Genomic DNA, 16,669 nt, shown 5'->3' on the forward strand with positions numbered 1-16,669 from the left:
TTGTACAACCTGGTTTCAATGAAACTCTAAGCTTTAGGTTCAAGATATGTTTGATGCATCTCCTGTCATCTAAAATAATTTACTCCAGAGTCCTATCAAACAAAATAAACAGTAGTACTTCAAAGAAATATGTTCCGCATAAAGATACTGGTATCATATAATACAAATGCATGAAAATTCTAGTTCACAGAGGAAAAACATTACTAGACAGTTAGCTATTGGAGATGAGATTCGAAGATTAAGAACATAACAATATTACTCAGTCTATAGAGGAAACACATGGGAATGTGCTCTGTCAACTTTCACAGAGCTGATACCAATATATTTCCTTGTCTTTTACCCGAAGAAAAACATATATAGTACAACAAGCTACTTCCAGGATGTTTATCACAGAGTGCACATGTTGCATATTATGCAATGAATGCATATGAATATTATAAAATGCTTTCACTTTAAGTGTATGAATCCCAGCCCACCGAGGATTGGAATCGCTGAACTGCATTCACAGAAAAATTTCCAAACTAACACTTTTTGAAGCATTTTGTGCAGTGAGGACAAAAGTCTGGGGCAGGAATAACAGGCAAAGGATCAGGAGAATGGGTCCAAAAAATTGTATTATTATTTCTAAACTAGAAAAACAACATGCTCTGCAACTTTTAATCTAGCTTTTGTTTATATCTAACAAGTCCATGCAAAGTCTGAGGTTTTCCCACAAAATAAATACAGTTTCCATGACTGGTTTGTTATTCTAAAATTTGAAAATGTAAAAAAAAAAAACTGGAGCTCTGGACACCACGGCTTATAAATTTAATAAACTTCAGTAAAGAAAAGATAACTGCTTTCGCAGAACACAAACCCGCTTCTTCAGACCATATAAAAAGTTACACAAACCACTCACATATAGAAAAAAAAATTCAAAAAGACATTCTTCTATGAAGACACTCTTTCAATCTAAAAACAGACCCCACTGAAGCAAGAAACTGGCCAGTAAAGATATGCTGTAACAACACACTCCTTTAAAAAAATGACTATTAAAACGGTGACATAGAACACTTATCAGAACCGATAGTATCTTGCAAAGGGTACACACCTCTCTGACATTTAAATATTAATGTTTAAGGGGCTGAGACTTAAGGACTGGCTTCAAAGACGCATGTTCCTTCAATCCTGGAAATACATTTCCTTTCAAAAGAAGCATCCATTTCAGTGCTATTCTTAAATTCTCCACCCCTCAAATTTTCAGACATGAGTTCTAATACAAGAAACTTAAAACTATGCCTACTCCCATTCTCTATGACATGTTGAGCTAATGCACTTGTACTCGTCTGATTACATACGGCCCCCACGTCTTCTAGAATCCATTCTTTACACATTCTATTGGTCTTCCCAATGTAGAACGCTTCACACATTGTGCATTTAGCATAATATATTAAATTCTTGGTCTTACAATCAGCATAAAAATCAAAACTAATTTCTTGCTTAGTTTGTGAGTGTACCAGAGAGGTACAAATCCAAATATATTGACAAGCCCTTACATAGTCTACACCGAAATGTCCCACATCTATCTGATGTATCAAAAGGAGTCTGTTCAAAATTCTTATATCATAACTGTCACTTCATTGACAACTTATTTCTAAATGAGAAGAGGGGTTTGTCATCTAAAACTCTCCTGAGATCCGAAATGACCAATAAAAGTGGCCAATATTTATTTTAATAGCCTCATAAGTAACATTAATATTACTTGAGTAAGTAAGGAGAAGCCTAGTCTTATTAGAACATTTACTCGTCTGTTTAGGTACCACAGCTACTCACAAGTAATGTTAATGTTACTTAAGTAAGTAAGGAGAAGCCTATTCTTATTAGAACGTTTACTCATCTGTTTAGGTACCACAGCTACTCACAAGTAATGTTAATGTTACTTGAGTAAGTAAGGAAAAGCCTATTCTTATTAGAACATTTACTCGTCTGTTTTGGTACCACAGCTACTTACAAGTAATGTTAATGTTACTTAAGTAAGTAAGGAGAAGCCTATTCTTATTAGAATGTTTACTCATCTGTTTAGGTACCACAGCTACTCACAAGTAATGTTAATGTTACTTAAGTAAGTAAGGAGAAGCCTATTCTTATTAGAACATGTACTCGTCTGTTTAGGTACCACAGCTACTCACAAATAATGTTAATGTTACTTGTGTAAGTAAGGAGAAGCCTATTCTTATTAGAATGTTTACTTGTCTGTTTAGGTACCACAGCTACTTCTTCAGCTGAGTCTGAAAAATACGGTCTCCCAACCATATCTCAAGCAGACCATGCCTCTGCTAAACTTTTGTCTACATCCCAAAATTTGATCCAACAATTTATATCTCTTTTCTCATGTCTATCCTTACTTCTCCTGAATAATACTGTGTTCTGGTCTTCCATATGTATCTTCTTCTACCCAAATGTTTACCTATAGTGATTTCTTATGGGGAACTCTGATACTTAGTGGGCTAAACTTCAGGCTAATGAAGCTTGACAGTTCAATCTTCATCCACCCATAGAGTACCCATCTAAACATGCAGGCTGATTAGTCAGGCCAATTGTGCAGGCCAATTGTGTCAATTACGAATTGAGAATTCCACACAGGAAAAAGTCTGGCCATTCAACAAGACTTCAGCAGCTAGACAGAAAATACAGCTAGAAACCTAACAACAACAAAAAAAGGACAAACCACTCATTTTTAAAAACCCTCCCTAAACAATATTCTATTCTGCTGATATTTGTTCTGTCATTATTACTAATTTGCAATACCCACAGAACAAGAAGGGGAAGACATGAATGTACAATTGAGTGGGTTAAATTTACCATGTGCCTCCTCTGTGTCCTCTTCTGCACATCACTGATGTATTGTGCAAGCATGGGGACATACATACTATATGCATGCACTGTATATCAGTAGCCAGCACAGGAGAAGCTCTGGGGCATACATACTGTATGCATGCGCTGTATATCAGTAGCCAGCACAGGAGAAGCATGGTGACATACATACTATATGCATGCACTGTATATCAGTAGCCAGCACAGGAGAACTGCATGGTTGTACATACTATATGCATGCACTGTATATCAGTAGCCAGCACAGGAGAAGCTCTGGGGCATGCATACTGTATGCATGCGCTGTATATCAGTAGCCAGCACAGGAGAACTGCATTGTTGTACATACTATATGCATGCGCTGTATATCAGTAGCCAGCACAGGAGAAATGCAGGATATACATACTATATGTATGTGCTGTATATCAGTAGCCAGCATAGAAGAAGTGTGAGGATGTACATACTATATGCATATGTTGTATATCAGTAATCGGAACAGGAGAAGGACAGGGATGTACATACTATATGTATGTGCTGTATATCAGTAGCCAGAACAGGAGAAGGGCAGGGGTGTACATACTATATACATGGACTGTAGATCAGTAGCCAGCACAGGAGAAGCACAGGGATATACATACTACACGTGTGCGCTGTATATCAGTAGCCAGCAAAGGAGAAGTGTAGGGATGTACATACTATACGCATGTGCTGTATATCACTAGCAAGCACAGGAGAAAGGCAGGGATGTACATACTATATGCTGTATATCAGTAGCCAGCACAGGGGAGGTGTGGGGTGTACATACTATATGCATACACTGTCTATCACTAGCAAGCACAGGAGAAGTGCAGAGATATATATACTATATGCATGGACTGTATATCAGTAGCCAGCACAGGAGAAGCGTGGGGATGTACATACTATATGCATGTGCTGTATATCAGTAGCCAGCATAGGAGAAGCTTGAGGACTTACATACTATATGCATACACTGTATATCAGTAGCCAGCATAGGAGAAGGGCAGGGCTGTACATACTATATGCTGTATATCAGTAGCCAGCACAGGGGAGGTGTGGGGTGTACATACTATATGCATACACTGTCTATCACTAGCGAGCACAGGAGAAGTGCAGAGATATACATACTATATGCATGGACTGTATATCAGTAGCCAGCAAAGGAGAAGTGCAGGGATATACATACTATATGTATGTGCTGTAAATCAGTAGCCAGCACAGGAGAAGTGTGGGGGCATGCATATTATATGTATGCTCTGTATATCACTAGCCAGTAGAGGAGAAGTGTGGGGACGTACATACTATATGCATGGACTGTATGTCAGTAGCCAGCACAGGAGAAGCATGGGGATGTACATTCTATATGCAAACGCTGTATATCAGTAGCCAGCACAAGAGAAGCATGGGGATGTACATTCTATATTCAAATGCTGTATATCAGTAGCCAGCACAAGAGAAGCATGGGGATGTACATTCTATATTCAAATGCTGTATATCAGTAGCCAGCACAGGAGAAGTTGAGGGGAGTGCATACTATATACATGCGCTGTATATCACTAGCCAGCATAGGAGAAGCGTGGGGATGTACATACTATATGCATGCACTGTATATCAGTAGCCAGCATAGAGGAAGTGTGGGGAAGTACATACTATACGTATGGACTGTATATCTTTAGTCATCACAGGAGAAGCATGGAGATATACATACTATACGCATGTGCTGTATATCACTAGCGAGCACAGAAGAAGCACAGGGATATACATACTATATGTATGCGCTGTATATCACTAGGGAGCACAGGAGAAGGGCACAGATGTACATACTATATGCATGCACTGCATATCACTAGCGAGCACAGAAGAAGCACAGGGATATACATACTATATGTATGCGCTGTATATCAGTAGACAGCATAGAAGAAGTGGGGGGAAGTACATACTATACGCATGGACTGTATATCTTTAGTCATCACAGGAGAAGCGTGGAGATGTACATACTATATGCATGCACTGCATATCAGAACCCAGCATAGGAGAAGCGTGGGGACGTACATACTATACGCATGGACTGTATATCAGTAGCCATTATAGGAGAAGCATGGGGACATACATACTATATGCATGCACTGTATATCAGTAGCCAGCATAGGAGAAGCTTAGGGACATATATACTATATGCATGCACTGTATATCAGTAGCCAGCACAGGAGAAGTGTGGGGACATACGTACTATATTCATGTACTGTATATCAGTAGCTAGCATGGGAGAAGCGTTGGGACGTGCATACTATATGCATGCACTGTATATCAGCAGCCAGTATAGGAGAAGCATAGGGACATACATACTATATGCATGCACTGTATATCAGTAGCCAGCACAGGAGGGTGAAGGAGACTAAAGTACTCTCATTCGATGACAATTAAAAAAGTAAACAATTCCCTTTTTAGATAATGTCACTATGTAAAAACAACAGTCCCCTCCTATGTTTGGGTAATTTCAGATCTACCCATAGTTGGCTTTCTTTAATGACTCAGGCATCACCCTCATGATCAAAGTATACTAGACATGGGTTAATCCTACACTACAAAAAAACAGTCATGAACCATTGCTAAAGTGCATCACAGAATGACATATCTAGGAGATGGGGGATGACAATTTGTAAGTATAAGTGCATCACTGAATGACATATCTAGGAGATGGGGATGATAATTTGTAAGTATAAGTGCATCACTGAATGACATATCTAGGAGATGGGGGTGATAATCTGTAAGTATAAGTGCATCAATGAATGACATATCTAGGAGATGGGGTGATCATTTGTAAGTATAAGTGCATCACTGAATGACATATCTAGGAGATGGGGGTGATAATCTGTAAGTATAAGTGCATCAATGAATGACATATCTAGGAGATGGGGTGATCATTTGTAAGTATAAGTGCATCACTGAATGACATATCTAGGAGATGGGGGTGATAATCTGTAAGTATAAGTGCATCAATGAATGACATATCTAGGAGATGGGGTGATCATTTGTAAGTATAAGTGCATCACTGAATGACATATCTAGGCCATGAGGGTGATAATTTGTAAGTATAAGTGCATCACTGAATGACATAACTAGGAGATGGGGATGATCATTTGTAAGTATAAGTGCATCACTGAATGGCATATCTAGGAGACGGGGGTGATAATCTGTAAGTATAAGTGCATCACTGAATGACATAACTAGGAGATGGGGATGATCATTTGTAAGTATAAGTGCATCACTGAATGACATATCTAGGAGATGGGGATGATAATCTGTAAGTATAAGTGCATCAATGAATGACATATCTAGGAGATGGGGTGATCATTTGTAAGTAAAAGTGCATCACTGAATGACATATCTAGGAGATGGAGGTGATAATCTGTAAGTATAAGTGCATCAATGAATGACATATCTAGGAGATGGGATGATCATTTGTAAGTATAAGTGCATCACTGAATGAAATATCTAGGAGATGGGGGTGATAATCTGCAAGTATAAGAGCATCAATGAATGACATATCTAGGAGATGGGGTGATAATTTGTAAGTATAAGTGGATCACTGAATGACATATCTAGGAGATGGGGGATGACAATTTGTAAGTATAAGTGCATCACTGAATGACATATCTAGGAGATGGGGATGATAATTTGTAAGTATAAGTGCATCACTGAATGACATATCTAGGAGATGGGGCTGATAATTTGTAAGTATAAGTGCATCAATGAATGACATATCTAGGAGATGGGGTGATAATTTGTATGTATACGTGCATCACTGAATGACATATCTAGGAGATGGGGTGATAATTAGTAAGTATAAGTGCATCACTGAATGACATATCTAGGAGATGGGAATGATAATTTGTACGAATAAGTGCATCACTGAATGCCATATCTAGGAGATGGGGTGATACTTTCTAAGTATAAGTGCATCACTGAATGACATATCTAGGAGATGGGGCTGATAATTTGTAAGTATAAGTGCATCAATGAATGACATATCTAGGAGATGGAGGTGATAATTCGTAAGTATAAGTACAACACTGAATGACATATCTAGGAGATGGGGCTGATAATTTGTAAGTATAAGTGCATCACTTAATGACATATCTAGGAGATGGGGATGATAATTTGTAAGTATAAGTGCATCACTGAATGACATATCTAGGAGTCGGGGGTGATAATCTGTAAGTATAAGTGCATCACTGAATGACATATCTAGGCCACGAGGGTGATAATTTGTAAGTATAAGTGCATCACTGAATGACATATCTAGGAGATGGGGGTGATAATTTGTAAGTATAACTGCATCACTGAATGACATATCTAGAGGATGGGGATGATAATTTGTAAGTATAAGTGCATCAATGAATGACATATCTAGGAGATGGGGTGATAATTTCTATGTATACGTGCAACACTGAATGACATATCTAGGAGATGGGGGTGATAATTCGTAAGTAAAAGTGAATCACTGAATGACATATCTAGGAGATGGGAATGATAATTTGTACGTCTAAGTGCATCACTGAATGACATATCTAGGAGATGGGGTGATACTTTGTAAGTATAAGTGCATCACTGAATGATATATCTAGGAGATGGGGTGATAATTTGTAAGTATAACTGCATCACTGAATGACATATCTAGGAGATGGGGGTGATAATCTGTAAGTATAAGTGCATCAATGAATGACATATCTAGGAGATGGGGTGATCATTTGTAAGTAAAAGTGCATCACTGAATGACATATCTAGGAGATGGGGGTGATAATCTGCAAGTATAAGTGCATCAATGAATGACATATCTAGGAGATGGGATGATCATTTGTAAGTATAAGTGCATCACTGAATGAAATATCTAGGAGATGGGGTGATAATCTGCAAGTATAAGAGCATCAATGAATGACATATCTAGGAGATGGGGTGATAATTTGTAAGTATAAGTGGATCACTGAATGACATATCTAGGAGATGGGGGATGACAATTTGTAAGTATAAGTGCATCACTGAATGACATATCTAGGAGATGGGGATGATAATTTGTAAGTATAAGTGCATCACTGAATGACATATCTAGGAGATGGGGCTGATAATTTGTAAGTATAAGTGCATCAATGAATGACATATCTAGGAGATGGGGTGATAATTTGTATGTATACGTGCATCACTGAATGACATATCTAGGAGATGGGGTGATAATTAGTAAGTATAACTGCATCACTGAATGACATATCTAGGAGATGGGAATGATAATTTGTACGAATAAGTGCATCACTGAATGCCATATCTAGGAGATGGGGTGATACTTTCTAAGTATAAGTGCATCACTGAATGACATATCTAGGAGATGGGGCTGATAATTTGTAAGTATAAGTGCATCAATGAATGACATATCTAGGAGATGGAGGTGATAATTCGTAAGTATAAGTACAACACTGAATGACATATCTAGGAGATGGGGCTGATAATTTGTAAGTATAAGTGCATCACTTAATGACATATCTAGGAGATGGGGATGATAATTTGTAAGTATAAGTGCATCACTGAATGACATATTTAGGAGTCGGGGTGATAATCTGTAAGTATAAGTGCATCACTGAATGACATATCTTGGAGATGGGGTGATAATTTGTAAGTATAAGTGCATCACTGAATGACATATCTAGGAGATGGGGATGATAATTTGTAAGTATAACTGCATCACTGAATGACATATCTAGAGGATGGGGATGATAATTTGTAAGTATAAGTGCATCAATGAATGACATATCTAGGAGATGGGGTGATAATTTCTATGTATACGTGCAACACTGAATGACATATCTAGGAGATGGGGGTGATAATTCGTAAGTAAAAGTGAATCACTGAATGACATATCTAGGAGATGGGAATGATAATTTGTACGTCTAAGTGCATCACTGAATGACATATCTAGGAGATGGGGTGATACTTTGTAAGTATAAGTGCATCACTGAATGACATATCTAGGAGATGGGGTGATAATTTGTAAGTATAACTGCATCACTGAATGACATATCTAGGAGATGGGGGTGATAATCTGTAAGTATAAGTGCATCAATGAATGACATATCTAGGAGATGGGGTGATCATTTGTAAGTAAAAGTGCATCACTGAATGACATATCTAGGAGATGGGGGTGATAATCTGTAAGTATAAGTGCATCAATGAATGACATATCTAGGAGATGGGATGATCATTTGTAAGTATAAGTGCATCACTGAATGAAATATCTAGGAGATGGGGGTGATAATCTGCAAGTATAAGAGCATCAATGAATGACATATCTAGGAGATGGGGTGATAATTTGTAAGTATAAGTGGATCACTGAATGACATATCTAGGAGATGGGGGATGACAATTTGTAAGTATAAGTGCATCACTGAATGACATACCTAGGAGATGGGGATGATAATTTGTAAGTATAAGTGCATCACTGAATGACATATCTAGGAGATGGGGCTGATAATTTGTAAGTATAAGTGCATCACTGAATGACATATCTAGGAGATGGGGTGATAATTTGTAGGTATAATTGCATCACTGAATGACATATCTAGGAGATGGGGGTTGATAATTTGTAAGTATAACGGCATCACTGAATGACATATCTAGGAGATGGGATGATAATTTGTAAGTATAAGTATATCACTGAATGACATATCTAGGAGATGGGGTGATACTTTCTAAGTATAAGTGCATCATTGAATGACATATCTAGGAGATGGGGCTGATAATTTGTAAGTATAAGTGCATCAATGAATGACATATCTAGGAGATGGAGGTGATAATTCGTAAGTATAAGTACAACACTGAATGACATATCTAGGAGATGGGGCTGATAATTTGTAAGTATAAGTGCATCACTTAATGACATATCTAGGAGATGGGGATGATAATTTGTAAGTATAAGTGCATCCCTGAATGACATATCTAGGAGTCGGGGTGATAATCTGTAAGTATAAGTGCATCACTGAATGACATATCTAGGCCACGAGGGTGATAATTTGTAAGTATAAGTGCATCACTGAATGACATATCTAGGAGATGGGGGTGATAATTTGTAAGTATAACTGCATCACTGAATGACATATCTAGAGGATGGGGATGATAATTTGTAAGTATAAGTGCATCAATGAATGACATATCTAGGAGATGGGGTGATAATTTCTATGTATACGTGCAACACTGAATGACATATCTAGGAGATGGGGGTGATAATTTGTAAGTATAAGTGCATCACTGAATGGCATCTCTAGGAGATGGGATGATCATTTGTAAGTATAAGTGCATCACTGAATGACATATCTAGGAGATGGGGTGATAATTTGTAAGTATAAGTGCATCACTGAATGACATATCTAGGAGATGGGGTGATAATTTGTAAGTATAATTGCATCATTGAATGACATATCTAAGAGATGGGGGATGATAATCTGTAAGTATAAGTGCATCACTGAATGACATATCTAGGAGATGGGGTGATAATTTGTAAGTATAAGTGCATCACTGAATGACATATCTAGGAGATGGGGGTGATAATTTGTAAGTATAAGTGCATCACTGAATGACATATCTAGGAGATGGGATGATAATTTGTAAGTATAAGTGCATCACTGAATGACATATCTAGGAGATGGGGGTGATAATTTGTAAGTATAAGTGCATGATTAAATGACATATCTAGGAGATGGGGTGATAATTTGTAAATATAAGTGCATCACTGAATGACATATCTAGGAGATGGGGATGATAATTTGTAAGTATAAGTGCATCACTGAATGACATATCTAGGAGATGGGGATGATAATTTGTAAGTATAAGTGCATCACTGAATGACATATCTAGGAGATGGGGCTGATAATTTGTAAGTATAAGTGCATCACTGAATGACATATCTAGGAGATGGGGTGATAATTTGTAAGTATAAGTGCATCACTGAATGGCATATCTTGGAGCTGGGGTGATAATTTGTAAGTATAACTGCATCACTGAATGACATATCTAGGAGATGGGCATGATAATTTGTAAGTATAAGTGCATCACTGAATGACATATCTAGGAGATGGGGTGATAATTTGTAAGTATAAGTGCATCACTGAATGACATATCTAGGAGATGGGGCTGATAATTTGTAAGTACAAGTGCATCACTGAATGACATATCTAGGAGATGGGGTGATAATTTGTAAGTATAAGTGCATCACTGAATGACATATCTAGGAGATGGGGCTGATAATTTGTAAGTATAAGTGCATCACTGAATGACATATCTAGGAGATGGGGATGATAATTTGTAAGTATAAGTGCATCACTGAATGACATATCTAGGAGATGGGGTGATAATTTGTAAGTATAAGTGCATCACTGAATGACATATCTAGGAGATGGGGTGATAATTTGTAGGTATAATTGCATCACTGAATGACATATCTAGGAGATGGGGGTTGATAATTTGTAAGTATAACGGCATCACTGAATGACATATCTAGGAGATGGGGATGATAATTTGTAAGTATAAGTGCATCACTGAATGACATATCTAGGAGATGGGGTAATAATTTCTAAGAATAAGTGTATCACTGAATGACATATCAAGGAGATGGGGGTGATAATTTGTAAGTATAAGTGCATCACTGAATGACATATCTAAGAGATGGGAGATGATAATTTGTAAGTATAAGTGCATCACTGAATGACATATCTAGGAGATGGGGTGATAATTTGTAAGTATAAGTGCATCATTGAATGGCATATCTAAGAGATGGGGATGATAATTTGTAAGTATAACTGCATCACTGAATGACATATCTAGGAGATGGGGTGATAATTTGTAAATATAAGTGCATCACTGAATGACATATCTAGGAGATGGGGATGATAATTTGTAAGTATAAGTGCATCACTGAATGACATATCTAGGAGATGGGGATGATAATTTGTAAGTATAAGTGCATCACTGAATGACATATCTAGGAGATGGGGTGATAATTTGTAAGTATAAGTGCATCACTGAATGACATATCTAGGAGATGGGGATGATAATTTGTAAGTATAAGTGCATCACTGAATGACATATCTAGGAGATGGGGGTGATAATTTGTAAGTATAAGTGCATCACTGAATGACATATCTAGGAGATGGGGGTGATAATTTGTAAGTATAAGTGCATCACTGAATGACATATCTAGGAGATGGGGATGATAATTTGTAAGTATAAGTGCATCACTGAATGACATATCTAGGAGATGGGGATGATAATTTGTAAGTATAAGTGCATCACTGAATGACATATCTAGGAGATGGGGTGATAATTTGTAAGTATAAGTGCATCACTGAATTACATATCTAGGAGATGGGGTGAACATTTGAAGTATAAGTGCATCACTGAATGACATATCTAGGTGATGGGGATGATAGCTTGTAAGCATAAGTGCATCACTGAATGACATATCTAAGAGATGGGGTGATAATTTGTAAGTATAAGTGCATCACTGAATGACATATCTAGGAGATGGGGGTGATAGTTTGTAAGTATATGTGCATCACCGAATGACATATCTAGGAGATAGGATGATAATTTGTAAGTATAAGTGCATCACTGAATGACATAACTAGGAGATGGTGGTGATAATTTGTAAGTATAAGTGCATCACTGAATGACATATCTAGGAGATGGGGATTATAATTTGTAAGTATAAGTGCATTACTGAATGACATATCTAGGAGATGGGGAAGATAATTTGTAAATATAAAGGCATCACTGAATGACATATCTAGGAGATGGGGATGATAATTTGTAACTATAAGGTCATCACTGAATGACATATCTAGTAGATGGGGTGATAATTTGTAAGTATAAGTGCATCACTGAATGACATATCTAGGAGATGGTGATGATAATTTGTAAGTATAAGTGCATCACTGAATGACATATCTAGGAGATGGGGGTGATAATTTGTAATTATAAGTGCATCACTGAATGACATATCTAGGAGATGGGGTGATAATTTGTAAGTATAAGTGCATCACTGAATGACATATCTAGGAGATGGGGTGATAATTTGTAAGTATAAGTGCATCACTGAATGACATATCTAGGAGATGGGGTGATAATTTGTAAGTATAAGTGCATCACTGAATGACATATCTAGGAGATGGGGATGATAATTTGTAAGTATAAGTGCATCACTGAATGACATATCTAGGAGATGGGGTGATAATTTGTAAGTATAAGTGCATCACTGAATGACATATCTAGGAGATGGGGGTGATAATTTGTAAGTATAAGTGCATCACTGAATGACATATCTAGGAGATGGGGTGATAATTTGTAAGTATAAGTGCATCACTGAATGACATATCTAGGAGATGGGGATGATAATTTGTAAGTATAAGTGCATCACTGAATGACATATCTAGGAGATGGGGATGATAATTTGTAAGTATAAGTGCATCACTGAATGACATATCTAGGAGATGGGGATGATAATTTGTAAGTATAAGTGCATCACTGAATGACATATCTAGGAGATGGGGTGATAATTTGTAAGTATAAGTGCATCACTGAATGACATATCTAGGAGATGGGGATGATAATTTGTAAGTATAAGTGCATCACTGAATGACATATCTAGGAGATGGGGGTGATAATTTGTAAGTATAAGTGCATCACTGAATGACATATCTAGGAGATGGGGTGATAATTTGTAAGTATAAGTGCATCACTGAATGACATATCTAGGAGATGGGGATGATAATTTGTAAGTATAAGTGCATCACTGAATGACATATCTAGGAGATGGGGATGATAATTTGTAAGTATAAGTGCATCACTGAATGACATATCTAGGAGATGGGGATGATAATTTGTAAGTATAAGTGCATCACTGAATGACATATCTAGGAGATGGGGTGATAATTTGTAAGTATAAGTGCATCACTGAATGACATATCTAGGAGATGGGGATGATAATTTGTAAGTATAAGTGCATCACTGAATGACATATCTAGGAGATGGGGATGATAATTTGTAAGTATAAGTGCATCACTGAATGACATATCTAGGAGATGGGGATGATAATTTGTAAGTATAAGTGCATCACTGAATGACATATCTAGGAGATGGGGTGATAATTTGTAAGTATAAGTGCATCACTGAATGACATATCTAGGAGATGGGGATGATAATTTGTAAGTATAAGTGCATCACTGAATGACATATCTAGGAGATGGGGATGATAATTTGTAAGTATAAGTGCATCACTGAATGACATATCTAGGAGATGGGATGATAATTTGTAAGTATAAGTGCATCACTGAATGACATATCTAGGAGATGGGGTGATAATTTGTAAGTATAAGTGCATCACTGAATGACATATCTAGGAGATGGGGATGATAATTTGTAAGTATAAGTGCATCACTGAATGACATATCTAGGAGATGGGGTGATAATTTGTAAGTATAAGTGCATCACTGAATGACATATCTAGGAGATGGGGTGATAATTTGTAAGTATAAGTGCATCACTGAATGACATATCTAGGAGATGGGGATGATAATTTGTAAGTATAAGTGCATCACTGAATGACATATCTAGGAGATGGGGATGATAATTTGTAAGTATAAGTGCATCACTGAATGACATATCTAGGAGATGGGGATGATAATTTGTAAGTATAAGTGCATCACTGAATGACATATCTAGGAGATGGGGATGATAATTTGTAAGTATAAGTGCATCACTGAATGACATATCTAGGAGATGGGGATGATAATTTGTAAGTATAAGTGCATCACTGAATGACATATCTAGGAGATGGGGATGATAATTTGTAAGTATAAGTGCATCACTGAATGACATATCTAGGAGATGGGGATGATAATTTGTAAGTATAAGTGCATCACTGAATGACATATCTAGGAGATGGGGATGATAATTTGTAAGTATAAGTGCATCACTGAATGACATATCTAGGAGATGGGGATGATAATTTGTAAGTATAAGTGCATCACTGAATGACATATCTAGGAGATGGGGATGATAATTTGTAAGTATAAGTGCATCACTGAATGACATATCTAGGAGATGGGGTGATAATTTGTAAGTATAAGTGCATCACTGAATGACATATCTAGGAGATGGGGATGATAATTTGTAAGTATAAGTGCATCACTGAATGACATATCTAGGAGATGGGGATGATAATTTGTAAGTATAAGTGCATCACTGAATGACATATCTAGGAGATGGGGGTGATAATTTGTAAGTATAAGTGCATCACTGAATGACATATCTAGGAGATGGGGTGATAATTTGTAAGTATAAGTGCATCACTGAATGACATATCTAGGAGATGGGGATGATAATTTGTAAGTATAAGTGCATCACTGAATGACATATCTAGGAGATGGGGATGATAATTTGTAAGTATAAGTGCATCACTGAATGACATATCTAGGAGATGGGGGTGATAATTTGTAAGTATAAGTGCATCACTGAATGACATATCTAGGAGATGGGGATGATAATTTGTAAGTATAAGTGCATCACTGAATGACATATCTAGGAGATGGGGTGATAATTTGTAAGTATAAGTGCATCACTGAATGACATATCTAGGAGATGGGGATGATAATTTGTAAGTATAAGTGCATCACTGAATGACATATCTAGGAGATGGGGATGATAATTTGTAAGTATAAGTGCATCACTGAATGACATATCTAGGAGATGGGGATGATAATTTGTAAGTATAAGTGCATCACTGAATGACATATCTAGGAGATGGGGTGATAATTTGTAAGTATAAGTGCATCACTGAATGACATATCTAGGAGATGGGGTGATAATTTGTAAGTATAAGTGCATCACTGAATGACATATCTAGGAGATGGGGATGATAATTTGTAAGTATAAGTGCATCACTGAATGACATATCTAGGAGATGGGGATGATAATTTGTAAGTATAAGTGCATCACTGAATGACATATCTAGGAGATGGGGATGATAATTTGTAAGTATAAGTGCATCACTGAATGACATATCTAGGAGATGGGGATGATAATTTGTAAGTATAAGTGCATCACTGAATGACATATCTAGGAGATGGGGGTGATAATTTGTAAGTATAAGTGCATCACTGAATGACATATCTAGGAGATGGGGTGATAATTTGTAAGTATAATTGCATCACTGAATGACATATCTAGGAGATGGGGGATGATAATTTGTAAGTATAAGGGCATCACTGAATGACATATCTAGGAGATGGGATGATAATTTGTAAGTATATGTGTATCACTGAATGACATATCTAGGAGATGGGGATGATAATTTGTAAGTATAAGTGCATCACTGAATGACATATCTAGGAGATGGGGTAATAATTTGTAAGTATAAGTGCATCACTGAATGACATATCTAGGAGATGGGGTAATAATTTGTAAGTATAAGTGTATCACTGAATGACATATCTAGGAGATGGGGATGATAATTTGTAAGTATAAGTGCATCACTGAATGACATATCTAGGAGATGGGGATGATAATTTGTAAGTATAAGTGCATCACTGAATGACATATCTAGGAGATGGGGATGATAATTTGTAAGTATAAGTGCATCACTGAATGACATATCTAGGAGATGGGGATGATAATTTGTAAGTATAAGTGCATCACTGAATGACATATCTAGGAGATGGGGATGATAATTTGTAAGTATAAGTGCATCACTGAATGACATATC

Source organism: Protopterus annectens, chromosome 16.part0 (assembly GCF_019279795.1).
Source record: "Protopterus annectens isolate FY-2018-M chromosome 16.part0, PAN1.0, whole genome shotgun sequence".
NCBI classification, from domain to species: Eukaryota; Metazoa; Chordata; order Ceratodontiformes; family Protopteridae; genus Protopterus; species Protopterus annectens.